Below are 19,288 nucleotides of genomic sequence, written 5' to 3'. Positions count from 1 at the left end.
TTTGCTTACAATATACCCAGGCGGGTGTGATGGATTTGCCTCTTCTCATGGCTTGGTTATTTATGGTTACCTGGATTTTTATCCCATCAAAGGCCTTTAAACTAAAAGCCAGCCAGGTGTCTGCAGTGGAACAAAGCAGATCTGCTGGGTAATTAAATAACGTGGGGAAGGGGGAGGGATGAATTAGGTGGGTTGTCCCTCAAGAGGAATACAGTGAGGAAGTGGTCTATCTATATTTGAGGACTGTCTTCTTGCGCAGATACAGCAGCAGAGCTGCGCTCTAAAATCCGGGCGGAGGCGGGCAAGCAGAGGTCAGCGCGCTTTACGTCGCAGGAGATTCGGCCAGGAGAGGGGCCAAGCGGGTTTGCTTGCTGGGGGTGGGGCCGCCCAGCCTCAAATCGCCAGTTGAGGGCCCGCGCGCACCGCCCGCTCAGAGCCGCGCGGGCAGCTGCCAGGGCCGGAGCTGGAGCTGCAGCCCGAGTGCCGAGCGCACGGCGGGCGGGGAGCTGCGCTCGGGCGTCTCGGTGGGCGCGCCCCGAAGACCATGAGCCGTCCGCGCTCAGGGGCAGCCGCGAAGCCGTGCGGAGCCTCTGAACCCCTGCCCAGACGCGGAGCACCGTGCCGGGAGGTGAGTCTGAGCTGGCGTCCCGCAGGGGTGCTGCTCCTCCCGGGGAGTCGCAGCTTCTCCCTCCCTAGAAGGACGGGCTGGAAAGTCGGTTGGAGAAAGTTTAGGCTACTGGGAAAATAGAGCCGGCGCTCCCCACTTCGTCCGCTGCCTCCCAGCTGAGCGGGCGTTTGGGGTCTGGGGTGGCTGAAGTGCGATGGGACTTGGGGGGGGGGGGGGGGGGGGGGCTCTGAACCGCTGGGATTCCCCAAACGCGCGGCGGAGGGAGGCGCCCGCCGACTTGTGGAGAGCATCTCTGCCCTTTGCTCCTGGCATCTTCCCGGGGGCTGGCCTCTCCTGAACCCCTGCCCTTCCACACTGCTCGGCCAGCCGTCCCTCCGGTGCGTCTCTCTCTGTGCTGAGGCCGGTGGGAGCCAGCGGACGCGGAGGCCGGGGGGCTCCGCTGGGAGTCCCAGGCTTCAGTGAGGCGAGTTTCTCCACTAATCTCTTGGAAAGTTTGCAAAGAAAGCGAAGGAGCCTGCCGTGTAACTGTGGACAACATCTCCCTCCCTCTCTCCCTTGTTGGGAAAGAATGAATAGTCGGTTGTGTCGCTCTGTCTGCGTGGGGGGCGGGGGGGGGGGGGCGGAACGGAAGGAGACTCCTATCTCAGACCATCTTTCTCTCTCTACCGGCCGAGGCTGCCAACCCCCTCACAGGCTTCATCAGGTGTAGGCACTGTCCGGAGAGATCCAGTGAGCTCGGGTGCTTCTTGGAGAGGCCTCGTGTTCCGTGGGGATGGTGGCGGGTCGTGGCTCAGGTTTTGAGAGGTGGAACACTCTGTTTTTGGTGTTAGTTCACTTGAAGCAGGGTGCAAAGGGGAGAGACCTGTTGCCTAATTTCGTTACTGCTTTTACGTAGAAGAGCCATTAGCTGAAACAGAAAATGAGCCAGGCATTCAAGACATTCCTTTAAACCTTGACTCTTATCTCCCAAGGCTATGCAGATCTCTCCAAAGAGAATACATTGCGGAGGGAAGGTCAGTTTGAGAGTGGATAATCTCCCTGCGTGTTGCCAAGGTCTGGGGCCAGATCGGGGAAGGAGGGGAGGCCTCGGTGCGGGGGGCGGGGCTCAGCAGAGCAGGGTCCGGAGTGGGGAGGGGCTACCCAGTAGATAATGGGGAAGCCCGGACCTAGCGGTTGTCCGTGGGTGTGCAAGGGGGCGTATGGAATATAATGTAGACAGCTTGCCATGACAGGGCTCCCTCCCCTCCCCTCCAGCCTTCTCTGAACTGCTGCTAAGGCTGGCATTTCCAGGACGACTAACCCAGATTTCAGTCTTCCCTTATTCATAAAGGACTGCCTGCCCAATGGATGCTAATCTTAAGAACCTTATCATGTAAATCCTGTGCTCTGGGTGCTTGAAATAAAATCCATGGAAGAATTATTCATACTTCAGTCATTTGGCCAGACTTTACTGAGTTTACTTCAAAAATAAAGGAATACTCTTAATTTTTAAACCCAAGCAAAATTTCATTTTAAGTAGATAAACCAATTTTACATGTGCAGTTGTTCCATCTCTTCTCCCTCTCTGACTCTGCGGAGAAGATATAAAAGTGCATATCCGAACTGCAAGTTCTCTGCCAAGGTCATAATAGAGCAGCCAAGGCAGTTACATTTCCAGAGTTTAAAGTATAGAAAGCTCTTAAAGCGTACTTCAGATGACCATCTATGAGTATGAGTTGAAATATCTCATATCAGAAGTAATAGGAAAATCCACGTCAGTGGGCTGCTTATCTCTGCCTTGACGCCATGTGGTCAACAGCTTTTTTGACGCGTCTTGGTAAACTATTCGCAAGCAGTCCGAGCACAGCCAGAGTCTGGAAGGCGGCACATGGGTTGGGAGCTTGTCAGGCTTGCTCTTGTCCCTGCTGAGATTTCAGCTCTTTCAACGTTCACATGGATCTCATTTTCATATTAAGATATGGAGTCTCTGACCTTTGTACAGTCATGCACCACTTAGCGATAGGGACGCATTCTGGGAAAAGCGTTGTTACGTGATCTCACCATCATGGGAACATCATATAATGCACTTACACAAACCACGTGGTATAGACTACTACCACACTGGCTATACGGTGTAGCCTAGTGCTCTTAGGCAATAAATCTGTTCCTGTGCTGAATTCTGTAGGCAATTGTAACACAATGGTAAGTGTTTATGTATCTAAACACAGGAAAGGTACAGTAAAAGTACAGTATAAAGATGAAAAATGCTACACCTGTGTAGAGCACTTACCGTGAATGGAGCTTGCAGGGCTGGAAATCGCCTCTGGGTGAGGCAGTGAGTGAGTGGCGAGTGGATGTGAAGGCCTCGGACATTACACTGCCATAGACTTTGTAAACACTGTGCACTTAGGCTACACTAAATTTATAAAGCAACATGAGATTAAATCAAACACAAGATATATGGTCTGTTGCTGGTGTTAACATGGCCCACAGTTTTACAGCAGATTGGTTTTTCTATAAGTAGAAACACATGTTAAAATGATAGCACACAGTGGCATGTGCTGTGCTGTACATGATGGGCAGCACAGTGGGTTTGTCTGCACCAGCGCCACACAGGACACGTGAGGAACATTGTGTTATGATGGCTACAACGTTGCTATGCAGTAGGGATTTTTAGGTCCGTTATAATCTTGTGGGAACACTGTCGTGTATGTGGTCCCTCATCAAATGAAACATTGTTACACGGTGCATGATGTAAATGTTTCAAGACCTGGCACCGGACTGAGTCAGGATGCTGTCTGTTTACCCGCGCAGTGGAGAGAGGCGACGTGCGGCGGCGGAGTCTCACTGGCTCTCCTTTAAGGACTGCACACGTGCTCACTTGTGTGCCTGTGTGTGTGTCCACATCCTACTTGGTTGGTGTGTTTACATCTATTGCTTTAGGTTAAAACGTTCCCCTCCTCCTCCTCATGGCCCTTCTTTCCCAGCACCAGGGCTTCATTTGTGAACTCGCATTGTGATAGGGACGCAGTGACAAGCCAGACAGATGTGGCCCCTGCCCTGCTGGAGGAGACCTGCTATTTATTGAGAGCTTGCTGCATGCCAGGGGCGTTCCATACACAATCACACTTGCTTTTCCCAACAAGCCCATGACGCAGATATTGTTCATCCATTTTTACAAATGAGAAACCGTCAGAGTGGTTGAGTGACTTGTCCCAGGCCATACTGCTGGTCGGTCAATGGCAGAGTGGGGATTTGAACCTCTAAGGGTCTGACTCCAAAGCAGGCCTAGGTTCTGAGTCAGACCATGTTTGATTTTAAAAATCAAATAGTACACAAGAAGTGCATGGTGACTACAAACATCATGACAGAAACATCTTCAAGTGGAGAAAAAATGGAGCCAGAGATGGCAGACTGGGATTTAGTCTCAGTGCTCTTCCAACCACGTGTTCGCACCTCAAGGACTTCAGTTTGCAGAGTCCACTGCCTAGAACTCCATTCTGATCTTCTGATTGTTTCCTTCTCTCTTTCTGTCTCTCTCTTTTTTTTCCCCAGGACTTATGTCATCATTTCCTCTTCAGAGAGGCCTGACAAGACCACCTTAACCATCCACCCCCAGCTGTATATTCCATCATTCCATCTTGTTTTGTGTTCTTTAGTGCCCTTGTGACTGGGGTAGGGCCTAGTTTGTGTTTGTGTCTCCAGTGGTTGGACTCCCCCATTACAGTGCAGGCCCTGTAAGAGCCGGACCTTGTCTGGTTTATTGTATCCTCAGCCCTCGTGCACAGTAAACCTTCAGAGAACATATACTGAATGAATAAACATTTATTTCCTTATCTGGAAAAAGCAAAGGGCTTGATTCTCTGAGATCCCATCTGCATATAACATGCTGAGATTCTGCCTAGTGATCAGATGTCGTAGCTGTCGTAACTAGCTTCTCTGTCAAAATGAAAAGTCCTTACCTTGAACCTAGATTCAAGCTACACCCATGCACTTCCATCCCTTGGATTTCCCCCTGGCTTCTGGTGTCTGGAAAAATTAAAAGTGCTGTAAATCTAAAGCTCGAGTAGGAAAAAGAACAACCCAGAAAGGTTGCAAATGAGCTCCTTCCCCCTGTAGTTTCCCCTCCATCCCCTGCCCTACTTTTAGTTTGTTTTACTTTTGAAGTTATGTGTCTGGGCTGGGCCCACCTCCCCCACCACTGGACTGATTCAAGCTTGACACAGGGCCCAGGGCTGAGGCAGTCTTTCCAAGTGACTAGACACAGGACAGGCTGCATTTTAATGGGGAAGAGTTCCAATTTAGGAGCAGAAAATTGTACAGAGAGCCTAGCCTGCATATATTTAATTTGTCTGTATCTGAGAAGTCTCTAGATACTTCCACTTGGGTGATCTTCTCCCTCCACTTGTTAAACTCTGCTTCACATCCTTCATGTCAGCATCCCTTCCTCAGGGAAGCCTTTCCAGGGCCACTAGACCCTGGGCCCCACTTCACGGGCCCCCATAGCACTGAGAGTCCCCAGCAACGGTCATTACTTACTGTCCGTTTCCTCCATAGAGTAGTGACATCATGATGATAGTTGTTCGGCACTGTCCCCACACCCAGCACGGTGCTTGCCACGTAGGCGGCCCTCTTTAAATGGGTGTTGAATAGTAGAAGCAATAAATGCTTCTGTTGATGAATGATGCCTCCTTATTGTCATTCTGTTCTATTACCCAAGTATGCACATCTGAGTGTAAGTTGCTCCATACCAAAGAGACGCACTTATCCAGTGGTTGTCAGCCCTGCCTCTACTTTGGACAATACCACGGAATGTTTAAAACACTGATGCCTGGGTCCCTCCCACTGAGATTGAGACAGGGACAGACATTGGTCTGTTGTTCTACTTATTCATGTCCTCATTGGTTGATTCCTGTATGTGTCCTGGCCTAGGATGGAACCCACAACCTTGGCTAACCAACTGAGTTACCCAGCCAGGGCTGGGTGTTGGGATTTTAAAAGCTTTCTGGAGGCTTCTTAATGTGCAGCCAGGTTAAGAACCACCACTTTAAATTTTCAGGACGCATTCCTTACTCTGGTCCTTACAGACTTGAAGCAGCCATGGTGAGAGAGAGTAGGGATGTAATTCATGGATATTGTACAGTTCCTGACAGTTTAAGAGGCACTTTCACATCTGTTATCACATCTGATAATAACAAGCTAAGGGATCTACTCTCGGGTTTAAATATTCCCTTTATGTTGATGACTCTTAAAATCTTCATCCTATCCTGGCTCCTAATTGCACATGCCGGTGTCTAACCTCCTAGACCAAACCGTCCTACTGGTACCTCACACGGAGCAACTCCAGTGGTGTGCTTGTTACCCACCTTCCCTCAGGGGTCCCCTTCATACACTGCTTGGTGTGTTACAGCACTGCACTATCAGCCCATGGCTGTGGCCTCTGTCCTCCAAGCCAGAGGCCTTGAGCTCCCAGCTCCTCGCCCTGTCCCTCCTTTCCCGTCCCCTGGCCGCTGCCCCAGGTCAAGTTCTTCATTGTTTCTTGCCGGCTTGCTGTGGTCAGCCAGACTGACTTCTCTGTCTCCCTCCTCTCCCCTCTGAAATTTGAGTTTCCTGGCTGGGCACAGACTGGAATCTGTCTCTCCCTGCCTTCCCCAGCACTTACAGCCAAGTTCAGACACCTTGACATAGCCTTCACGACTTCATAATCTGGTCCTAAGCTTACTCCAGAAGACGGTTCTCGACCTCTGCACGCCAGCACGCCACAGGACTCGCCGTTTCCTGAGCCTGTGGGGCGCTTCCTGCCTTTGTGCATCTGCTCCTACAGCATCCTCTAGGAGGGCTTTTCCTTTCAGTTTTACACCATTCAAAATCCTTCGTCTCCAGCGAGGCCTTCTCTGAGATCCTCCTTGAATCCTTTCATCAAAATTAATTGTTTTTTATATGATTTCACTCATGTGGCATATAAAATAAAGCAACAAATGAACAAACAACACAAAGAAACAAAAACTCATAGACACAGCATGGCGGCCACTGGGGGTGGGGGGGATAGCACAGGGTAAAGGGTCAAACATACAGTGACAACAGAAGATTGACTTCGGGCGGTGAACACACAATGTAATAGACACCTGATGTGTCGTAGAAATGTACACTTGAAACCTATATGATTTTATTAAGCAATGTCACCCCAATAAGTTTAGTAAAAAAAAGTTAATTGTTCTTCCCTCCAGCATGTTAAGGGCCCCTGTTGATGGCCCCTATATCATTCTCAGAAATGTATAGTCAGGGATTAGGGTTTAGGACTCTGTTCCTCTGAGTGTCTTAAAAGGAGTAGGTACTTAAATGTTGGTTGAATTGAGAGTAAAAAGGGCAGGTGGTAAGATCCCTCTATAGCCAAGAGTAAACCGAGACGTGGGGCACTCTAGAACACTTCGGCTTAATCTTGAAATCTAGGTAGATCGTGGCGCGGCGGAGAGGAAGCCGGCTGCGGGAAGCACTGGAGCCAGGGTAACTTTTGCCCATCATCCAGCCTGGAAACAGAGTCGATCACTATGTGGCCCTTTGCACACTAAGAGCTTCCATGGGATGCCCTGGGCCTCCTCGCAGGGTTCTTTGAAACGATCCAGACCTGTCTGTGGAGGAAGAAGGTGCTGATTAGTATAGACAGGTGAGAGTTCACAGCTGTGTGTGTGTGTGTGTGTGTGTGTGCGCACATGTAGGGGGAGGGAATCCTGGTCAGCTCACGTCACTGGTGGTCAGGAAGGGAGAGCTAGGGAGTTTGGTTTCTTTTTTTAATGATGATGATTAATGTTGAGCAAGTGCTGACAGTGTGCCAGGCACTGGTCAGAGCCGGGAGGAGCCCACACGGGAAGGGCCGGCGCCATCCTATTGTGTGCACGCTGCGAGCCAGGCCCTCGGTGTGGCCCCTGGCTAGACGTGGAGCAGACCAGTCCCAGCACTTCCAGGTTTGGCAGAGCACTGAGGACAGGGTAGGGCTGTATATGTTGAGTGAGGGGTCTCCTTCCACCCAGCCCCGCACTGCGTGTTTTTCTCTGTCGCATGTGGAAGCAGTGGATCATGAGTGTCTTTCTTGTGGATTGTTTTCTTTGCACACTCTGCTGTCTTCATCCTGGTTCTTCCTCTTGCGCTATGAGCTTCTGGAGGGCTGTGTTCTTCTTGGCTACCTTCAAGCCATGTCCCAAATCTCCAGCTCCTTTGGGAGCTGACTGTGTAGTTGTTCTGTTATGTGATGATTTTCACACCAAACTGTCTTCTTTGCAGTGGAGGGAGCGGTCTGTGTGGACAATGGGGCTGCGGGGCTGGAGAGCAGCCTGCAGAGCGAAGGGCTATTCCGCTCGCCAGCCTTGGAGAAGGCCAATGCATCGGGCTCAGCGAGGCTGCTGTGTTGTCCAGACCAGTCTGATACCATGACGAGTGGGATGCACACTGGACCCTTCTGTCTCCAGGGACTAGCCCCGACTTTTTCCCTCAAATCTTAGCCTTAAAAAGGTCATATATTGGGCTTAGGTCAAAACCATAGTTCCCTTGGGAGTGTTGGGAGTGCTGACTCTCTCAGGTGGGCATTGTTACTAGTGGTCAAAGCTGGACACAGTTGTTGGGGCTGCTTTTGCATATAACCTAAGGTATCATTTTCCTTTTTTTACCCTGCCCCCTTTTTTGCTTTTCTTTTTCTCCTCCCCTCCCACTCTTCCCTGACTGTGCAGACCCTGGTGCACAGTGCCCAACCCTGCGGGTGGCAGGCAGGCTCCTGCCCCTCTGGGGAACCGTACACCTTGGAGGCTCCACCTGAGGGGCTTCCCTCTGCAGATGAGCCCGCTGATGTATGGGGGAGTGGCCCACCTCCTGACCCCTGACCTCAACCTGTCTGCATTAATTAGAGCACACTGATTTATTTATAAGCACCAGGTCACTGACAGAAAACTTGCCCTGTTGCTCTGAGTAGCACACAGCAGAGGGGCTGGCTGGCACTGGAGGAGTTCCAGCTGCTAAGGAATTTCAGTGATCTCTGCCTGTTCTTATCGTGTACAGGGTGGTAGAAAAACGTGAGCTAATGATCTAACATGCTTATAGCATTTTCTCTAATGCACTTGGTACTGAAACCTTGAGTCCTTCCTCAATAATCTTTTTGTTAGTCATCCTTTTCCATCAGCTTCAGACACCTGAAATAATAAAACAGCTCATGTGCCTCTGAAGTGTGTTTGCCCTTTTCCATGGGCAGATCTGCTGCCAGCCCAGGGGAATTCCTCTGTAATATCAAAAAAAGGGGCCATGTAAACTTCCTGCTTGTGTTAAATTTCACTAGTGATGCCATTCAACGTTTGTCTTTTAACACCGTGAACATTTTCTTTTGTAATGTGGTATATTTCCATTTCCTGCTGTAAGTGGGAAGTCAGTTCCTGGGATTTCCTTAGATTGATGCCTTCACTCTTTTCATGCCCCTTTAGAGTTGCCAATCATGGCTGCGGGGAAATTCGCGAGCCTTCCCAGAAACACGTCAGTGAATCACCCGTCGCCCCTGGCCTCGTCCATGGACCTTCTGAGCAGCAAGTCACCTCTCGCCAAACATCGCACAGATGCCTATCAAGACGTGTCTATACACGGCACCCTTCCGCGGAAGAAGAAAGGCCCTCCACCCATTCGGTCCTGTGACAGCTTCAGTCACATGGGTACCCTTCCCCATGCCAAACCCCCACGGCAGAGCTCGCCTCTGACCCAGGACGTCATCCAGGAGCACCCACTGCAAGACTGAAAGGTGAAAACCTTCACCTTCAGGTAACTTCTTTGATTTCATGAGGGAAGATGACTTGTTTTAAACAGCTTCATAAAAAGGTTGTTTTATTAGGGGAAATGTCAAACATGAGCACAGTAGAGCAGACAGTTTAATTAACGTTCACGGACCCGTCTCCACCAGTTTCCAGCTCATGCCAGTTCTGCTCCGTCGGTTTTCCCACCCACTTTCCTTCCTCTGGTATTATTTTGAAGTAAATCTCAGAACTCATTTTATCTGTAAATATTTTGGTATGTGTCTTTCAAAGATAAGGACTTTTTAAAAAATATATATAACTGTGCCCTGACTGGTGTGGCTCAGTGGATTGAGTGTCAGCCTGCGAACCAAAGGGTCGCTGGTTTGATTTCCAGTCAGGGCACATGCCTGGGCTGTGGGCCAGGTCCCAGTAGGGGACGAATGAGAGGCAACCACATATTGATGTTTCTCTCCTTCTCTTTCTCCCTCCCTTCCTCTCTCTCTCAAAATAAGTAAATAAAGTCTTAAAGAAAAACAACACAATAAGCAAAAGTTATTTTTAAAATAAAAACACACGACCATAATACAAAAACTATGACACCTAAAACATGAACCATTTTTTAAAAATATTATATAATATTTTAGAATATTTTCAAACCAAATTTCTATATCACAAAGTCCCTCCAAAATAAGCACAAGTCTTGTTTTTTTATTATAACATCAGATTCTGAACTACATCCAATTCTAAAGAGATGCCAGGATGTCTATAAATTAGAACCCATATCTCCTTGTATTTAGTTGTAACATTATGAAATAAAATTTTGTGTGGACCGAGCATCAGGTCAGCTCTAGAATGTAGCAGAATTTATTCCCCCTCCTATCCACCAGGGACCTGGGTAAATAAGCTTTATGGTTTGTGAAGAAAGGCCTCTTCTCCGGTTTGTCATGGGCCTGGCTGTGACTGTTGCTGCTTGTTGGAGCTGGTTTAGGAGCTCTGCACTCCTTTTCCTGTTGGGGAGAACAGCAACCTGTGATGTGGTCGGGCAAAGGCTGGCGTGGGTTTTCCTGCTTCATCTCCTGGTGTCTCTTTTTGTCTAGTCCTAGGGCAAAGAAGGCCACTCTGATCCTGGCCCATGTATTTGTTCAGTATCTATATACTGAGCATCTAGATTAATTAGAGTACGCTGATTTTATAAGCATTAGTACGTTGTCTGGAACGTTCTGCCCAGCTCCTCTGGGCATCTAACTGAAGGGCTATTGCAACATTGAAGACATTCTGGCACTCAAAACATTTCAGTAATCTGCTCGTGCCCTTTTATGGGGTGGAGAAATATGTGAACTAACAGGATAGCTATGGAACATCTGAAACAGAGTCCTCCCAGAGCTGATATTCCAGTGCAGGACCCAGATAGTAAACACAGTGAAATGAACAAGACAATTGCAGATCACAGTGAGTGTGACGGAGGAAGTAGAGTGATATGCTGGACATTTACTGGGGCTGTGTCTTGTTCATAGGGCCAGGTCTGGGAGGAGATGACATGTAAGCTAAGACCTGCACAAGGAGAGAAGATAGCCGTGGAAGAACCAGCGGAAGGCTGTCCCAGGCACAGGGAGAGCCCATGCGGAGATCTGGGGGTGGGAGCAGCTTTGAAAAGCCCTAAATGAAACTCACGTGGCTTGTGGCTGGAGTGTAGCAGGTGGAGAGAGAATCATATAGATGTTGGGAGAGAGCTAGGCAGGCAAGAGTTTAGAATGAGTTTTAGTATTGCAGTCGTACAAGAAGAAATTAGGGAAAGGCCCAGGTACTCTCTGTCGAGAGCATTAGAGAGCTCTGAAAGGTTTCTGACATCAGACCAGAAGGTCTCCCAGGAGAACCATAGCCCTGGACATGCTCTGAAAAAAACCTAGTGGGGGGCCTTCCAGCTCAGAGAGCCTGCTGATGAAATGGGTAAATGTGGAGGCACACACTGGTGCATAGCGTTGTTCATGCTGCATCACTGGTACTTAACAGGTGAGATGCCGGAGGGGAGCCCTCACTGTTCTCTCTGATGAAGCTATGAGGCAGGAAAATACTTCTGGTCACCCCAAAATAAGCACAAATGCCAGGCTACATGATGTTACCAGGCTTCCTGTGATCACTTTTTATTTTGTAACTTAAACTTTGTATCGAGCTAGATATCTGCTACAAACCACACACAATTTGCAAACTCATTTCTGGGAGTTCTAAGGTCCTAGCTAGGTGCCAGCTCTCACTGGGGGGCCAGAGTAGTGGTGGAGTCGTCCACCCCATCTTGAGGAAGTTCTTGATAAACATCCAAGGTCCAAGCTGTCAACCTTCCAGGAGTTCAAAGCTTTTGGATTTGAAAACTGACTTGGACAGAGAGGTCAGGTCTCTGTAAAAAGATCTTATCAAGGTGTCAGCGCAAGCACTGAGCTTGAAGTCCGGGGGCGGAAGACTTAGCAAGGACTGCTGCTTTAGGTCTGTCTCTGACTCAGAGCTACATTCACCCAAAGTCACATCTTTTTTCCTTGATTTAAAATATCTTCTTGTTAAGGGCAAATACAGGAAGTAACGAATGCACATCCTTTAAAATCCCGCTGGAAAGGCATGTGGTTGTGTGTCAAAGCGTCGCAAAGTCTGGTTCCCCGTTCATCAGTTGAATTATTTTTAACTACCTAACATACTGGGAACACTTCAGAAGATTTAAAACAATTTTGAGGAGTTTAAAGTTCCTTATTGTTTTAAATCCTTTTAAGTAGTCCTAATAAGATTATGAGCTGCCTCAGTTCCTTTTAGGAACAACCGTTGATATAAACAAAGTTTGTGTGTGTGAAAAACTGGAGACAAGCAGAATGAGTGAGCACCCACGGTCCCAGGGAGGAGAGTGTGCCTACGGTGCCACTAGGGATCCACAGTGCGGGAGAGGCTGCAGCTCTGTTCCTCGCTCAGCGCTTACAGCCTAAAAGGGGCTGAGACGCCAACCACCCGCCACTCCAACCCACTCACCACTGGAAGCTGAGAGCCATGTCTTTCAAAGTGCGAGTTCTGCATCCTTGTCTTCAGGGACATAAGACTAGTTAGGTCAACCCTTACTAAAATTATTGCTATTTTAGGGGGCTTGTTCCAGGTAAACCTTTTCTGGCCTTGCTGCTTCTTTTTATTTAATCCTCACCCGAGAACATGTTTGCTGATTTTGGAGAGAGGGGAAGGGAGAAGGAGACAGGGAGAGAAACATCGATCAGTTGCCTCCTCTACTTGCTCCAACCAGGGACCAAACCTGCAGCCTAGGCCTGTGCTCTGACCAGGAGTCGAACCCACAACCTCTCTGTTTATGGGACTCAGCTCCAACCAACCGAGCCACACCAGCCAGGCTTATTGTTTCATTTCACAGTGAATGTGGGTGTTAATTTTACGACTTGCTTGGATGTCAGGTGTGCAGACCTTCTTTGTTGTCACATGTGGTGTTGGCACGACAATGGCTGGGCCATCCTAAAGGGCCCAGACCCAGTCTTCCCGCACGTCCTGCCTGCCTGCGTGCCCAGGGAAGCCCTGCAGACGGTGCCGCCTTGTCTTGAGAAAATCTCTGATAAGTCGCAAGTTTCTATTTTCCCAACAGGCTTGTTTACCATATTAACCATTGAAAAGTCACTGTTACTATATTGAATATGAATTGCATGTCCACTCCTTGAGGCCCCGAGCACAGCAGGGGACATCTCCCCTTTGACCTAAAACTTTGCATTATTAAGCTGTCATGTGAACACGACATATCTGTGTGAATTATTGTCTCTTACATTTCACACTTCTAGAATATTTTAAAGGCTGTATTCCTAAATTATCTTGTTTGCACATCATAACCCTGTGTGACATACACAGCAGCTTTTACCTCGAGTATCACTGTCATCATCATCTTCATCGTTCCCAGCTGAGAACATAGTTCAGGGACACTGAGGCACCGAAGGTCATCCCCTCCTGGGTGACTGAGCCAGGGTCAGAACCCAGAAAGTGCTGTGGGGCCTTCCCCAGACACTGCCCCCCACAGCCTCTCAAGAATGCTGGCACCAGCTGTGGGCGCCCTCTGAGCTACCTTCTTGCATGCAAAGCCTCAGTCCACAAAATCTGAACCCAGTGCCTCCAGCATCCCCCTGGGGGAGAAAGGAGCCTTAGTCGCCAAGAGCCTGGCAGAAGGCAGGCCTGGGAGGGGGAGTTGGTCTCCTCGCTCGGAGACTGTATCTCTTGGCTTTGTTGTTGTCTTGGCTGCCCTTGGATGTACTTGTGGTTTTGAAAGGTGGCCAACTCGAGAAGCCAGGGTGCACTTGAACCTGCTGCTCGATGTCACAGAAGGAGCCTTTGTTCCGCAGGCAGAGCGAGGCTTCCCTGACAGGTCTGCAGACAGGATTTCCTCTCGCCGTTAGCGTTGTTCGGCTGTGTCCCTTTGATTCACTTATCTTCCTCCCTTGGGGGCTGGTTCCTGTTGTGGGGTATCTGTGTTGCTGGGATGGCTGAAGGATCAGCGCTTGGAGACGGTCGGGGTCCTTCCCCGGCCTGTGGGTACGAGGGGGCGCGCATTCCTGGGAACAGCTGCCGAGTGCCTCATTCCTCCTGCCCCTTGTGCTGTGGGAGCATGTGGCGGGACAATGTGATGTTTCATTAGTTCGCATGAGTGGAGCTGACTGACTGGTCACAAGTGTTTTAACTGACAGGGGCCAGGAAGTCTGCAGAATTATCCCAAGCTAAAGTCTGGTACACTTTCCCAGGCAGTGAGTAACCTACCGTGTCTCCGCGTCAGCTCTTCAGAGCTGAAGTAAACGTGTACGGCACGGGGCCCATGCGGACTCTGCTCTAGACACGGACCTGAAGACCTCACTCTGGGCTGCGTCACTGCCGCTGTGTGAAAGAAAGACAGTTTCATTTGTCCCTCTTCAGAACCCCCAAGGTCTATAAACACTACTTTCTCCTGAACCAAGCAGTGACCCCAGGCATGCAAACCAGTCAGTCCTTCAGCTCCAAGTTAATCACAAGAATCTGAATGTGAAGATCCACATGCAAACATCTGCATTTTATTTATGCGTGGGCATGGCTGCTCTCTGCAGCTTGGGAGTTTTTTGTGCACAGAGGGAAAGTTGGGTTTGGAGTTGATAAAAAATATGTGATAGATTCATAGATTCTATTTAATAGAGGGTCATTGATTGAGTTAGCAAAAAGGCAATGGCTTAACAGTCAAGTCTGTCTCTACAAAGTAATAGTCCATGTGTTGGATTTTTCATTTTAAAATTTCAAATAGAGGTTTACTAACATTTTGAAATGCCCCCAGTGTGCACATGCAGCTGCCGTGGGTGGGTTAGCAAATTCCAGAGAACGCTGCACGTCCTGGCCCCTGGTGCGTGGACACTGAGAGCGGCTGGGTTAGAGGTGAGCTCAGCCCTGCTGGGCATCTTGCTTGCCCTGGGGCCGAGGGAGCCCAGGACATGGGAAGCTTCAAATATTGGTGGTAGGACATGTGTGTGTCCACCAGCTGCCTGACAGGAGTCCTACATCCTCTCCTGACGGGTGATTCAGACCTAGAGGCTAGGATCTGTGCATTCTCAGCTGTTCTGGGAAAAACTAAAGGATTTTTGAAAAAAACAGTTGCAAACCACAACCAGAAAAGGATCAGGGAATTACACACTGTCGTCTTTGTTGAGCAGAGCTGCTCAGCATTTTCCCTGGCACCCCTCACCCCACACACCCACCTTGGACAGACCTGCTTTAAATCACGTTTTTTCAGGCATCCTACAAGCTGTGTGGGAAGAAAGGTCCGGGTTTTCAGTCTTCTGAGAGTCAGAAACTATGAGAGTTTTTTGCACCCCTCAGTGTATGTTAAAATGTATCGTAAGCAGAAGGTGCTGTGTAGTTGCAAGTTATTTGCGCTCTTACTGTGTGCGGATTTGGGTTCCCTCCCAGCCTGGCCAGGATGCAGGCTGGAGGACTGAAGCCACAGGGCTGCTAAGCCCTCAGGCCACCCTGCTGTTCACAGCTCTGTAATGCTGTCACCACCCAGTCCGTCCCTAAGAGACTAGCTGTTGGTTTGGATGCAGAATGTCAAGCTCTTTTTTCTTAGAGGCCCCAGAGACTTCCAGTTTTAAGGATTGTGCCGTTATTTACGAATTAGAGAAGCCTGAGCAGCCTTTGCTAACTGACCCAGTCTCTGTGCAGCCTGGCTGCCTGTGGGTGCAGAGTCACCTGTGAACACCGAGCCAAGGCGAGGTGACTCCTGCTGTGGAGAGGAGGAGAACACGCCAGGCATGTAGCCCTGACGTCTCAGTGCAGGCCCCTGTTCTTCCACTTGTTAGGTGTGTGAACTGGGCCAAGTTCTAAACTATAAAATGTGGGTGAAAATATCTCCCCGAGGAGTGCCGTCACTAAATATGGTTCACTGATCACCAAACAGGAAGGCCCCCTGAATGCCAGCCTCTGACATTCACAGGAGCTCCCAGGGGGTCTGGGGGGGCCGGTCACTGCTCTCAGCTCCCACGCGATCACATACCTCCACCTCCACCTCCACTGTGTGGCGCCCGACGAGAAGGCCGCCGGTGCCTTTGCTGGGACACTGACGTGGCCGTGGCCGTCGGAGAAGGCTGCTAGGGACGTTGACGTCGATCCCAGCAACCAGAGCTGGTAGCTTTGTGACCTCGAATAAGAAAGGTGCAGCTACCTTTCTGAATCTCCACGTCCTCAAAGGGCAGCTAGGAGGTCTAATACAATCCCTTGTGAAGGCACCTAGCTGGGAGGCTCCTAATCCTCGCGTCTGTGTGTGTGTGTGTGTGTGTGTGTGTGTGACCTGAGAGCTCGTGCAAGGCCTGCGGCTCCTGTGGAAGAAAGTTTCCCACCTGTTGAGGGAGCCTGGCAGGAACGCTCCCCCTGGTCTGCCCCAAGCCGCCCTGCAGCAGTGAGTCTGGACCACCAGGCGTGATTACAGGTGCGCCGCCCTCGAGCCGCACTGGAAGAGCGGCACGCGGTTGTGCTGCGGCACGAAACAGAGCCCGTGTTCAGTGGGCCGGCCCGGCCCTCGCCCGCTCCTCCTCGTTCTTCATGTCAGCGTCTTCCCTGTTTGTTCTCCAGTGAGTGTGTGTGGAGCTGGCTTTGTGTCAGGCATTGTGCTGGGTACCAGGTGCCCGTGGGGGATGCAGTAGATGGGGGCCCTGTCCTTAGGCAGGGCCCAGAGTAGGGGCGCGCAGACAAACGCACAACAAATACGTAACAAAACGAGGGGCACGAGGAAGGTCACATCAGATAGGCCTGTGGGTTGGGTGGAGGGAAGGCCGTTCTGTGGGAGGGAACAGTTGAAGATTTAATATAAAAAGAGACTATAAAATACTTCATTAATATTTTTGTTACTATGTATTGAAATGATAATATTTTTGAATTAGTAGGTTAAGTAAAATATTTAAGTTAATTTCACCTATTTCTTTTCAATGGACTGCTAGAAAATTTTAAATTACATTGTACTGCCATTGGACAGCCCTGGTCAAGACCTCCGCACGGAGTTTAGGTTTTCTGCCTGGGGCAAAGGGAGACATTTAAAGGGCTGTAAGTAAGGGAAGGGCCTGATCTGACTTAGTTTTCAGGAATGGAGAAGTGATTGATGGGGGAAGAGAGGCTGGAGGGAGGGCAGAAGGTGGTCCCAAAAATGTAGGGAGCAGGTGGTAGTTGCTCCAGATGGTGACGGAGGAGGTGTAAGGGGGTGGGTTCGAGATCTGTTTTGCAGGTGGAGCCTGCCGACCTCCTGAGAGCTGGATGTGGCGGGGCGAGGAGGACGGACAGTGGAGCCTGGCTCAGGCAGCTGGGTGTTCGGGGCTGTTTAGGGGCTGGGAAAGATTGGGAAAGGAGCAGGGCTTCCTTTGGTTGGCTGGTTGTTTTTTCTTGGGGGAGGGGTGATAGTAGATGGCAGAGAATCAAGACTTCTGTTTTGAGTGTACCGAGCTTGTGCCGAGTACAGGTCTGAGTGGAGGTGTCAGCCACCAGCCGGTAGCTGGAGCCTGAAGCTCTGGAGAGAGGTCTGAGTTAGAAGTTGCAAAGTTAGGAGTCTGCATGGAAATGAAATGGATGCTGTCATCGAGGGAGAGATCTATGTAAAGCCTAAAGGGAAGGGGCCGCAGGGCCCAGCCCCGAGGAATCCTGGGCTCCCTTCCTGGGGAGACAGCAGAAGGCTAAGCCTTTGGTTTGGTGGGGAGCAGAGATGAGGCAGGAGCTGCAAAAAGGCTGGTGTTCAAAGGAAAGTTTTGGGGATTTTTTTAAGATGAGAGAAAAATTCAATAGGAGAAGATCTAATCTTTTAAGCATGTAATAAAGCAAAGTATAGTTTTTCATACACATGATTCTTTGTATACAGTGTTTTGATTTAATTAAACCAGACACGCCCCCAGGGCTGCCCGCCCGTGCGCCTGTCGCGGCATGGTGATTACGCTCCTGTGGTCCCTTCCCTCACCGGTCCCCCACATTCCTAACGACACGTGGACAGACGAGGTACATGGACAGCTGCGCTGCGGTTGGCATTCAGGCTTTTGCCTGTGGGGTGACGGCTGCTTTTCCAAGGGTTTGGTGAGCAGCTACCTTGGGGATCGGTGGCTGCCCTGGAGGGCGGATCTGGGGTGTATGTTTCTCTGTCTGTTTGGCTGGGTGAAACCTTCTCTTTTAGGGGCCTTGAGCAAGTTGCTTCAAAACTGTAGCACTTTTATTCTGCCTTTGAATTAGTGGAGAAGAAGCCTTTATAAACACACTTCTTCGGAAGGGGATGGAGGATGGTTGGGGGCGGAGTGGATGGGACCGGAGGGAGGGCAAACAGATACCAGCCAAACAAAGCATCTGCTTTTATCAAAAGTGCTGTGTTGGGGCTTAGACAGCCTGAAGCCTGATGATTCACTGATGCCAGACCCTCTGAGCCTGCCAAGAGACACAGTGGCCTTGACACGGTTTTTCTCGTCCTTACTCTATTCAGCTTGGTGAGCTGCTGCCAAGTGAAGATTTCAGCAGCGGCTTTAAGCGTAAAGCTGCCACTAACATTCTGCTGAGCACAGGTCCACCCGTGACCACGTCGAGTTTTCACCAGCCAGTGCCACTTCGTATCAGTAGTCTTGGGTTCTGTGTAGACTCACCATAGTGTCATATGGAGGCTATTTAAATGGCACTGTTTTAACATGATTAGGGAACCTGCCTGAGGAGGCGGTTTAATTGCCATTCTTTTAATATATGTCATGAACACATTAATCAGGCACTGCTGTGTTTTCAAATGAGATAGAAACTGACTCATAGGAGCAGGAATCCGCTGCTGAAGGGAAAGCGGCAGGAGTTTTAGAAATAACCAGAATCTCCGGCAGCTAGGGAGGGCAATGTGCCCTGGTCGACCGACAGTCTCCTCTGAGCTGTAGGAAGGAAAATCCCCCAAGGCGAGGGATGTGATAGAGAAGATCTCATGGCCTAAGTCTCTGAAGGGGAAACAGAGTTCAAGACAGCAGAAAACAACATGTTCACCACAGTCTGAAGGAGGAAGAGGTAGGTGATCGTCCAGGTGTATTGTATCTCAGTGTGTGTCTGAAGGGCTGTGTCCCGCCTGGACTGACTTGGGTGCAGGACCCCCCGAGGTGTGGTGATGAGTCAGGGCCACACTGACGAGCTCCTTCCCGAGTACGATGAAGCTTGCTGTGTGCCAGACTTTGTGTTGAGTGCTGGTGACTCGAAGGTGGGCCCGGGCTTGGTCTGCCTGAGGGATTCGCGGCCGTAGGAGAGAGGGATGCCTGTTTTGAACTGTCCAACCTCAGCAGCATCTGCTCTCTCCCCCTTTGCTACTGACCTACCTTCCCACACACAGTGTAGCCTTTGTATCATTCCACTTAAGTTCAATGAGAATTCTGCTGTTCTTGACCTCCGACCTTAACATCTTTCA

The 19,288-nt window shown here is 49.9% G+C and overlaps 1 protein-coding gene across 2 annotated transcripts in view; it reads left to right on the top strand.

Annotated features, from left to right (window-relative positions):
- The first annotated feature begins 432 nt into the window (after nucleotides 1–432).
- BCAR3 (BCAR3 adaptor protein, NSP family member) overlaps nucleotides 433–19,288 on the top strand; it is a 103,691-nt gene continuing 84,835 nt past the window's right edge. The window contains exons 1-2 of one of the 2 annotated variants that reach the window (XM_028512956.2): nucleotides 433–628; nucleotides 9,070–9,397. The gene's annotated coding sequence lies outside the window, so the exon portion shown is untranslated. Of the gene's footprint in view, nucleotides 629–9,069; nucleotides 9,398–17,316; nucleotides 18,898–19,288 lie in introns of those variants that run through there. The other variant, XM_028512958.2, reaches the window with a different exon arrangement.

Source organism: Phyllostomus discolor, chromosome 5, assembly GCF_004126475.2.
Source record: "Phyllostomus discolor isolate MPI-MPIP mPhyDis1 chromosome 5, mPhyDis1.pri.v3, whole genome shotgun sequence".
In the NCBI taxonomy this organism is placed as follows: domain Eukaryota; kingdom Metazoa; phylum Chordata; class Mammalia; order Chiroptera; family Phyllostomidae; genus Phyllostomus; species Phyllostomus discolor.
This window is presented reverse-complemented; position numbering and strand designations above follow the sequence as displayed.